We start from the raw sequence: 10,428 nt of genomic DNA, 5'->3' as shown, positions 1-10,428 counted from the left end.
TAGCAATGTGCACAACAAACATTCTTCGACTCTGCTGCAGTCAGGACTCCCCCTCAGTGGTCCTTGGGTTCAACTCCCCCATTTTCCTGATGTGGAAAAAGGATGTGAACTTGGGTATCCAACAGGGCAGGAGAGTAGCCTAGCTGCTGGGCTGCGGGAGATTCTGGTAGAGGGCTTTCTCAGTCTCTCCCATTAAAACTGTTCTACTTTTTTGGAGTAATTAAATACTCATTGGAGCAGGGACTTCAGCTTGGGTCTCTTATGTCCTAGAGGGAAAGGGGAAGTAGTAACATTACAGTGCCTGTTCTCCACAAGTGTAGGTCTTTTTCAGATAACAGTTTTCCATGCTCGAGGCTTAGAGTTAGGCTTGGCAGTATTCAATTTTGTTTTGTATATAATTTTGATGGATAATGTCAATGTTTATTTTTAAGTGTTTTTGTTGTTGTTTTTTTAGCAATTTACATTTTCACAGTAAAATCAAAGTCTTCCACTCTGGGGGTTCAGGCAATGGGGGACCAGATTATTATTTAATGACTGACAGTAGAGTAGAGATTCAAAAAGTTAAAGCTTTATTACCATTAAAACACAAATTGTCAATGTCACATATCAAAATATACAACACAAATATCCTTAAATCAAACTTTAATAAGTTCTCAAGCAGCATTTTTCCTACTTTCCCAGTCTGTAAATTTTGATTATTATCAATGGAAATATTTTTGTCCTCAATGTGTGCGTGTATGGTGAAATACACTTTTACCAACATTTACTGATAAAAATGTATTCCTTCCAAGCCTACTTATAGTCCAGCCAACTACCTGAGGAGACAGTGAAGATGACTGGCCAGAAGCACTTCCCAATATCCATTACTAGTGATGAGCCTGTCAACAACCAAAGTAAGAGAAGAACCTGTATCATTTTGTTCACAGTGCCATTAATAGCCACAGTCACCCTGTATTCAGTGGATCAGTTCCAACCATCATCTTCCAAGCCTGCTTCTTGTTAAACATTCTTCTTTAGTTTACATGGTTAATTCCCAGTCTACATACAAGTCTAGAAAATGTAACTTGTCTCATTTTATAAGACTGCTTTATTTCTTTATCGTCTTCTTCTGCACTTTCCTTTTTATGCCTGAGCTGGGTTCTGAACCCACGTCAAGAGGGGCAGTTATATCAGAGGTAAAAGCTGAGGTCCCCTACTCTTTTGGCTGTTGCATTGCTCATATTGCCACCCCAGTGCTTCACGACTGCAGACATAAGTGAAAGTGAATGTGGAAAGAACAGACCCTATACAAGTGCCATGCTAATACAGACAGAGAACCTAATGTGGACTCCTGTTGTTGCTGTAAGATTTTATATAAAGGAATAAACCACCTACATGAAAGTGAGCGCAATCAAGTCAAGGGGGAAAAAACCTCACACATACAACCCTACCATGGAACTAGTGACCCACTGCAATTCACATTTCTAGCCAGAATATACTACCTATCCCTACATTTAAGTAATATTATAATTTGGCGAGGATGGTGAAGCATGAGCAATTTTATGAAAATTGGCCTTGAAATACTATTTGTTTTTGTGCTTTAACAAGAGAAGAAGAGGAAGTAAAAGTATGGGAATATTTCTCTCTCTTTAATGAGAACTCCTATTAAAATGTGTTTTTTATGTGTGATATGAGGGTGAATAGATTGGTACCAAACCACAAAAAAGAATGAAGTCTTGAGGTTTGGAATTGTCATGGCAATAACCTAGATTAGCTGCACTCCATCTCAATTTGTTTTTGTTTTGCTTTTTTAATGCAAAAATCAACGTATTGTTATTAAAAACTCTCATATGTATTTTGTCAGATAACTATTTCATTAATCTGTAAAGCTGACAATTTGACATAATTGGCTATGCTGATTAATGAAATGGTTTATCTAAGGAAATACATATGAGAGCCTTTTTAATAACTATGCTTTGAATTTGAGGGAAAAGTTATATCAAATGAGACTAGAGTGTAGCACATATTAAGCAAGACATTCTAATGATTTTCTAGCTGGTTTGGTTAAAGTTCCACTTCCTTTTTTTTATTTTAGTTCTCTATAACAAAATTGAAGAGGACTAACTAAAAAAAACTTGGAATCAAATTATTAAATTCACATATGCCTGTTGAATTGAGAATAGAGATCTTCACACATACCTGAGAGCAGACTTTAATAATTGTAGCAAAATAGGAATACCACTAGACTTTCCAGAAAAAAATTCTTCTTAGAAGGTTTAGCTGTGCTGCAGATTTTCTGACATTACATATTAGGCAATTTGAAAAAATATATATAAAAGAAAGGCAAAATTCTTCCCTCTGATCCAGAGAGTGAATCTCTTGGGTGTCTCACGGATTGAGCAGACGGAATGCTCACTGACATCAGAAGTTTTCAATGCAGAAGAGGTTCAGAACATGAAACAGAGCTCTGTGGTGCACATGAGAGCAGAGAACTTTCCCTTAGACATTCATTCATTAAATCATAACTGTGTGCTGCACAGTAGCCTAGTGTTGCCATGATAGTTCTGATCAGTTGGGGGAACTTAAGATAACAGTTCCTAAAATTAAACATTTTGGGGCAGATTGCAAAAGCTAGTTTCAGTAGATGACTTTGAAGCCAATGGAAGTGAAATGTAAACCATGCAATATGTATGTAGGAAAAACTTCTGAAAAATGCTCAAAGGAAGTATATAGCTTCTTTTCTGTTTACTTGGTGGTTTTTGTGTGTTTGGTGGTTTCTTTGCTCCACATGCACGTTCTAATTTAGTAGAAAATTTGATAGTCTTATCCAGATTAGCAATTAGAACACTGCTCCTCACTACACAATAATAACTCTGAAGAAATGTGAATCCCATACTTTCATTGTGAACCTTGAAGGTAATCTGCTGCTTCACATGTTTAAACCTCTAGCTGAAGTCAATTTATGCATGGAATTGTGTAGCAGGAGAGGTATTATCTAGATAAAATGACCATAGCACTGTAGATAAAGTGAACAGAGGTCAAAGGTTGGTTAGAATTGCATAAATATTGTCCCATTTTCCAATGATTTTGTGGATCTTTATAAGGTGAACTAAAACATCACCACAAATAATTCTGGCACCCTAATATATATTTATTCTTGTGTTTCTTTGTGAATAATATTCATGTATGTGAGAGAAATTGTTAAAACCATCTAAAATACCAGAGGATTATTATTAGAGTATTAATATCAGAGTATTATTGACTCCAGTCCATTTTACGTACTCTACTCCAGTTTGAATAACAATCCTGAAATGTCAAAGTGCAGAGGTCAGAGTATGTGAGGAGAACTGTATTCTAGTAAGGAAACAACTTCTCCAATAGACTTTTAATTAAGTAAATATTTTATTGTTTATTTATCTAATTTACATATAACCTATGACTGTGACCTTTAGATGCATTGATTTAACTGTTTTACTGCTGCCTTCACTCCCTTACAACAAAGGGATATTATAGCGCGGTGAAGGTGGCCATTCTTATACTAGTCTTTTGAAAGAGTGCTAGGGTACTTTTAGTATCAGTACAATAATGGAAAAAATAATTAATGCTAAAATTATAAAACACAGCAAATGAGTATAGTATGCTGTGTTTGGGGGGAGGGCAGAAACTAGCATGGCTTTTGAAGGAGTAAATTATGACTCATTTGTTAAAAGTTTTTGAAAAGAGTTAATAAAATGCTGTAAAAAGGAAAATGAGCAGATATACAATTGTTTTTCTCTTTCAAAATGCATTTCATAAAGCCGTTCACAAAAAGCTATTAAGAAAAATCTAGTAACCTCTGGCTAAAATGTAGAGTCGTGATTTGTATTAAAAACTGGCTAAGGGAAAGAAAGTAAAGAATAGGAATAAATGGCCAATTCTCAGAAAAGGAAAAGGTTAATTATGAGATGTCATTGGGATTAGTACAATACATATAAAAAACAATGTTGTTCAATATGCTTAAAGGCCTTCAGGCAAGTGGTGTTGACCCATATGAACTGTTCGTCTCGAACCATAAAAGTACAGCACTTGAAATTAGCTTGGGTTCACATTCTAATCATACCTGCGAAATAGCATTGGTTTCTTTAAAAACGTTCTGTTGTGAATTGGTCATTGAAGCTCTTTGTGAACTTTTCTGTTTTCTCTGAATTTCCGCAAACTTTTCAGGCTGCTGTTCATAGTGTGTTTCAAGACCCATTTGACCTATCTTAAAGAAACGGGCAAGTCACATGGTGGACATGGTACATGTCCTGTGTCTCCTAGCAATGAAGGGGTTATTACAGGAGAAGCCATTTCCCTGTTTATGAGGAGGGATCCATTTCAACTAAACTATATGATTCAGCTAGAAACATTTTTTACAAATCCTACATGTTGTTCCTGTGGCACCGTAAGTCACAGAGGACTCTTATAATTAATCTTCTTGTGTTTTCAGACTGACTTTGCAGCAGCGGCCTCTTACATTATTACAGCAATGAAGTTCTCAAGCAGCAGATTTGGTACTTTTCTTCCACAAACTCCTAGCCTAGCGCCTGACCTATAAGGCCATAGACCAGCAGTGAGGGAGGAAGGCAGTAATAGTCAGATTCAATCTGAGCAAAGCAACAACGACTGGGGTGACAAAGAAGGCCCTGCAGAGTTGTAGAGAGGAGGATGAAGGGGGCTCTCTGGAACACAGAAACAGCCACCTTCCAATCTTTACAAAAGCCTTAAACCTGCAATAGGCGGTTGCAGCCAAGATGCCCCAGACACTGGGTATTAGGTTGGGGAAGAGGTCAGTTTGATCTCAATATAGGCCAAAGAGGAGGGCCATTACCCTTATAAAGGAGGAGGTGTATCAGGAAGATGAGGCCTGTATGCCAGAAAGAGGGAGGGACTGGGGCTTGCAGCTTAACTGTCACAATGGGAGTATCATGCCAGCCGGAGACCTAAGGGACAACTGCTGCATCTGGATGAGAGCAGGGCAGTGCAAAAAGGCGTCCAAATGGGACTGAACTCTGGCCAGTGCAACCAATAGCTTAATCGTTAAGCACCCCACAGGCAAAGAATGAATTATAAGGAGTACACTAAGCACTAGGCCTGAGGAGCCCAGTGAGATATAGTTACCCAAATGTCTTCCCCTGTTTTGGATTGCCCCAGCAGCTGCAGTATGCACTACTGTGTTATTCTTTTACTCTCACTGACATAGCTATTCAGTGGCGGATTAGCCACTAGGCGAAAGGGCCCTGGGCAGGGGCCCTGGCCAATTGGGAGGGGGCCTCAGAAAAATGGGCACCTCCACGCCCTGACCCACTCCACCCGCCTGCTCCAACCCCATTTCCTCAACAGGAGCACCAGGCAGGCGGGGGGGACTGCAGGCGGAAGGGGTGGGGAGGTTTTCCCACTTGCTCTGGCCCAGGGCCCCACAAAAGCTTAATATGCCTCTGCAGCTATTATAATATGGCATTGTCTCCCTTTCCTTTCTGCTAGTAAATAATGCTAAGATTTTTGTCATGGATATTTTTAGTAAAAGTCAGGGACAGGTCATGGGCAATAAAGAAAAATTCATGGAAGCCCATGACCTGTCCCTGATTTTTACTAAAAATATCTATGATAAAATGGGAAGGGACTGGGCAGCTGCAGGGAGCTCTGGGGCCCCCACCACCTGTGGGGGCTTAGAGCTCCAGGGTCCACCTAACCCTCATGTCAGAAGGGAGCTACATGTGGCAGCGGGAAGCTGTGGGGGTCCCCCTGTCCTCTGTAGCGGCCGGGAGCTGCGGGGTACACCCCTGCCTGCAGTGGCTGTAGCTGTGGGGTATCCCCGCTGCCCATGGAGGCTGTGAGCTTGGGGGCCCGCCGCTTCAGGCAGCGGTGGTACGTCACTGCTGCTGTGGGAGGCAGAAAGGCCCTGCAGATCCCAGCCGCCAGGGCTAAAGTCACAGAGGTCTTTGGAGGTCATGGATTCTCTGACTTCTGCGACCTCCGTGACAAAATCTTAGCCTTACTAGTAAATGACTTTTGTTTAAGCTGTATAGTATAAGTGATTATTGGTAACACAGCAGTTGTTAGGGCCCCTTAAGCATCTACAGTACTTGCACCTGAACTGATGGCACACCTAGCTTGCTACCAACTAATTGCAAAGGTTTGGTATACCCTGACACTGACCCCTTCAATGTCATAACCTTCTCTAATTCCACCAGCTTCAAGAGAATATCTTATTTTATATTTGGCCCAATGATCATATCTACGTTTCTAAAGGGGAAATTTTCCTGCTATCTGACTTATACTGTGTCATCACATTGAGGAACAGTGTGAGATGGACAAGGAGGGAGAGAGGCTTCAGGGCATACAGTGCATCAAACATTTACCAGCCAAAGTGATACCAGGTCAACCTCTCTCACACACACAACCATTCACTATTTTTAAGGTAGTTAAACAATTGTATTCAGTTGCTCATTTAAAGGTAAAATAATGATCTCCTGGATGAAGGAAAGTGGTTCTCTTTTTCCTTTCAGTTCCAATTAATTTCATTTTACACATTTTACGCCTGGCAGCATCTTGCATCAGCCTCAAGTCAACTTCCCTGGGTCACTTCCTACCACAGTCTGCATCCCAGCTTGCCACCATCTGTCCCTGGGGATCGCTGCCTTCTGTGCTTCTAGCCCTGGTCCCCGTCACCAGGTGCTGTGGCTCCCCCATTCCCTCGCTTGGTATGGGCTCAGCTCATGTTCTTCCCTGGAGTTCCCAGAGCACGTCTTTCTCCCTGGTCTGCCAGCTCCTGACTGAACTGTCTGGCTGTCTTTTAAATCCCACCTCCCACTCGAACATGCTTGGCATGGGCAGAAGGGTGGGATCACCTTAGCCCAGAGTTGCTCCTTAACCCCTTCCTGTCCAATTAGGTATTTATACACCCTGTCACGTTTTTTTTTTTTAAGGAACCAAGCAGGAAACATAAAACAATGACACAGATATGAGTCTTTGAGGAAACAGTGGAAAAACTCTTCATTGGGGTCTACCCCCAACCTAGCTCAAGACAAGCTGAGAACAATTTGCTCTTCTCAAGTCTAAACCTAGGATCAAAAGGAGGCTACTAGACATTAGATGACCCTTGGCCAAGAAAGAGGGAGGGGACTGAGTACATGGCTGAGTGCTACCCAAGGTGTGAGTACCAGCTGATAGGCAGGCAAGGAGACACATAGAGACAGAGAGAGCATGCTGTGAACAGGACAGTCTGCTTCTCTCAGCCAGAAATGGGGGTTAGCTAGGCTGAGAAAAAACTTACATTTTAATCTTTCCTTGCCAACATTGTAAGTAAGGGGAAATAGGCATCTGGAGTTCTTTATTGTTTGTACCCTTTACTCTGAGTGCTTTCATTGGATGAATGAATAAATAATGCTGTGTTTTGAAGATGCTGTTTTGGAGTGGCTTTAACCAGGTCGCTGGTCACAGGTACCTAGATTGAGAGAGCTAACAGGAGCCAAATTAAGTTGGGCCTGTCACGTTAACATGATTAGGAAATGTGGGGGAGGGGCTACAGCCCAAAGATCCAATCTCAGAGTGGTTGGACCATGTGGTTCGATCCAAAGTGAAGCTGAGCCTGTAATTGAAGGAGTGCACTTGAGAGGGACTAAAACAGGTCCCAAGTGCAGTTTGCCCTGTAACTGTGACATATGTATTAATATTACAATTATGGTTACTAATTAATGAGAACAGTTGAAACTGTTGGTGAAGTGACAAAGGTTAGGAAAAACAAGATGGAGTTGTGAAGAACCACTGAATGATTGACATAATTAGGAAACTCAGTGGCAGATGAAATTCAACGTAGACAAGTGTAAATTATAGCATATTCACTGTAAGTTGCAATTTAAACTACATATACACACTGTTTCTGAATTAGCTGTAACCTCTCAGGAAGAAGATCTACAGTAGGTAGGTGTCATTATTGACTGCACAACAATGATATCCTCTTTGTAAAAAATGGTGGTCAAAAAAGTGAAAGTACATTGTAGAGAATAAAACTGAAAATATAATACTGTGTGACAAAGTTCCTCCTCTATCTTGGTGGGTCCTCTGCTTATTGGAGGATTTTCTTGCCTCAGAGATTCACCATGTGGGTTGGGGAACAGCCCAGAGACCTTCTCCTCTGGGAGAAACCACAGTCCAGGTCAATTGTGATGTTTGGGGGGAACCCGGGCCCGCCCTCTACTCCAGTTTCCAGCCCAGGGCCCTGTGGACTGCAGCCATCTAGCGTGCCTCCTGTAACAGCTGCATGACAGCTACAACTCCTTGGGCTACTTCCCCATGGCCTCCTCCAAACACCTTCCTTATTCTCACCACAGGACCTTCCTCCTGGTGTCTGATAACGCTGGTGCTGCTAAGTCCTCCAGCAGCACACCCTCGGAGCGTGCCAGGAGAAGCGGGAAGAGCTGTGGACCCTCGAGGACCATCGGGCCCGAGGTGCCTTTGTTCGATCCCGCATCCGCCTCCTTCAGGAGATGGATCGCGGTTCCCGCTTCTTCTACGCCCTGGAGAAAAAGAGCGGGGCTAAGAAGCACGTCACCTGCCTTCTAGCAGAGGACGGCACCCCCCTCACGGATCCGGCGGAAATGTGCGGGAGGGCCAGGGCCTTCTACGCAGGCCTTTTCTCCCTGGATCCGACCGATCCTAATGCTTGCAGAATGCTCTGGGATGAACTCCCGATGGTCAGCGCGGGCGACCGAGACTGGCTAGAGCTGCCTCTCACTCTGGCCGAGTTCTCGGAAGCCCTCCGCCGCATGCCCACCAATAAATCTCCGGGCATGGACGGGTTGACCGTGGAGTTCTACTGTGTGTTTTGGGACATCCTCAGCCCAGACCTTGTCACCATCTGGGCCGAGTCCTTGCAGGGCGGGGTCCTCCCTCTTTCGTGCAGGCGAGCCGTGCTCACCTTATTGCCGAAGAAGGGGGACCTCGGCGATTTACGGAATTGGCGTCTCATCTCGCTCCTCAGCACGGACTATAAAATTGTAGCGAAGGCCATCTCGCTGCAGCTAGGGTCCGTGCTGGTGGACGTGATCCACCCTGACCAGACCTACACCGTCCCGGGCCGCACCATCTTCGACAACTTGTATCTGGTCCGGGACCTCTTGGAACTCGGTGTAGGGATGGTCTGTCGTTCGCCCTCCTGTCCCTGGATCAGGAGAAGGCATTCGACAGGGTGGACCACAGGTATCTCCTGGGCACTCTGCGAGCGTTTGGCTTCGGGCCCCAGTTTGTGGGTTTTCTCCAGGTGTTGTACGCCTCCGCAGAGTGTTTGGTCAGGCTCAACTGGACCCTGACCGAACCGGTCAGCTTCAGGCGAGGAGTATGTCAAGGGTGCCCCCTCTCGGGCCAGCTGTATGCTCTGGCGATCGAGCCCTTCCTCTGTCTCCTCCATAGGAGGTTGGCAGGGTTGGTGCTGCGGGAGCCGGAGCTGCGGCTGGTTCTGTTGGCGTACGCCGACAACGTGCTCCTCGTGGTCCAGGACAGGCGACTTGGTGCGGGTGGAGGCTTGCCAGACCATCTATTCGGCGGCCTCCTCCGCCCGGATCAACTGGGTCAAGAGCTCTTGCCTGGTGGTAGGGGACGGGTGGCAAGCGAGCTCCCTCCCACCCGCGCTTCAGGCCATCCGGTGGAGCGTGGGTCCGCTGCTGTATCTCGGCGTTTACCTTTCTGCCACGCATCCATCTCCGCCGGAGAACTGGCTAGGTTTAGAGGGCAGAGTGTCGGAGCGGCTCCGGAAATGGACAGGACTGCTCCGGTGTCTCTCCCTTTGAGGGAGAGCACTGGTGCTCAATCAACTAGTCCTGTCCATGCTCTGGTAACGGCTCAACACCCTGGTCCCGGTCCTGGGCTTCCTCACCACCCTCTGGACGTTGATTCTGGAGTTCTTTTGGTCAGGACTGCACTGGGTCTCTGCGGGGGTTCTCCATCTACCCCTGGAGGAGGGAGGGCAGGGCCTGAAGTGTCTGCATGCTCAGGTCCACGTCTTCCGCCTCCAGGCCCTGCAGAGGCTCCTTTATGGTGCAGGTAGTCCGGCATGGAGCGTATTGGCGCACGCCTTCCTGTGCCACTTCCGAGGGCTCCGATATGACCGGCAGCTCCTTTGTCTCCATCCGAGAGGTCTTCCGCGAGGCCTCTCTGAGCTGCCGGTCTTCTACCAGGACCTCCTCCGGACCTGGAAACTGTTTTCAGTGACCAGGTCCATGGCGGCCACCATGGGGGCAGATCTCCTCGCGGAGCCCCTGCTACACAACCCTCAGCTTCGTGTGCAGGTGGCGGAGTCCCCCATGGTGCGCCGGAGGTTGGTCCTAGCAGAAGTCACCAAAGTCGGAGACCTCCTGGACTATGACCGGGGAGACTGGCTGGATCCCCTGACGCTCGCTCAGCCCATGGGGCTCTCCAGACCTCGTACTCCCC

Source organism: Chrysemys picta, chromosome 1 (genome assembly GCF_011386835.1).
Source record: "Chrysemys picta bellii isolate R12L10 chromosome 1, ASM1138683v2, whole genome shotgun sequence".
Classification (NCBI taxonomy): domain Eukaryota; kingdom Metazoa; phylum Chordata; order Testudines; family Emydidae; genus Chrysemys; species Chrysemys picta.
Note: the sequence above shows the minus strand (reverse complement) of the source record.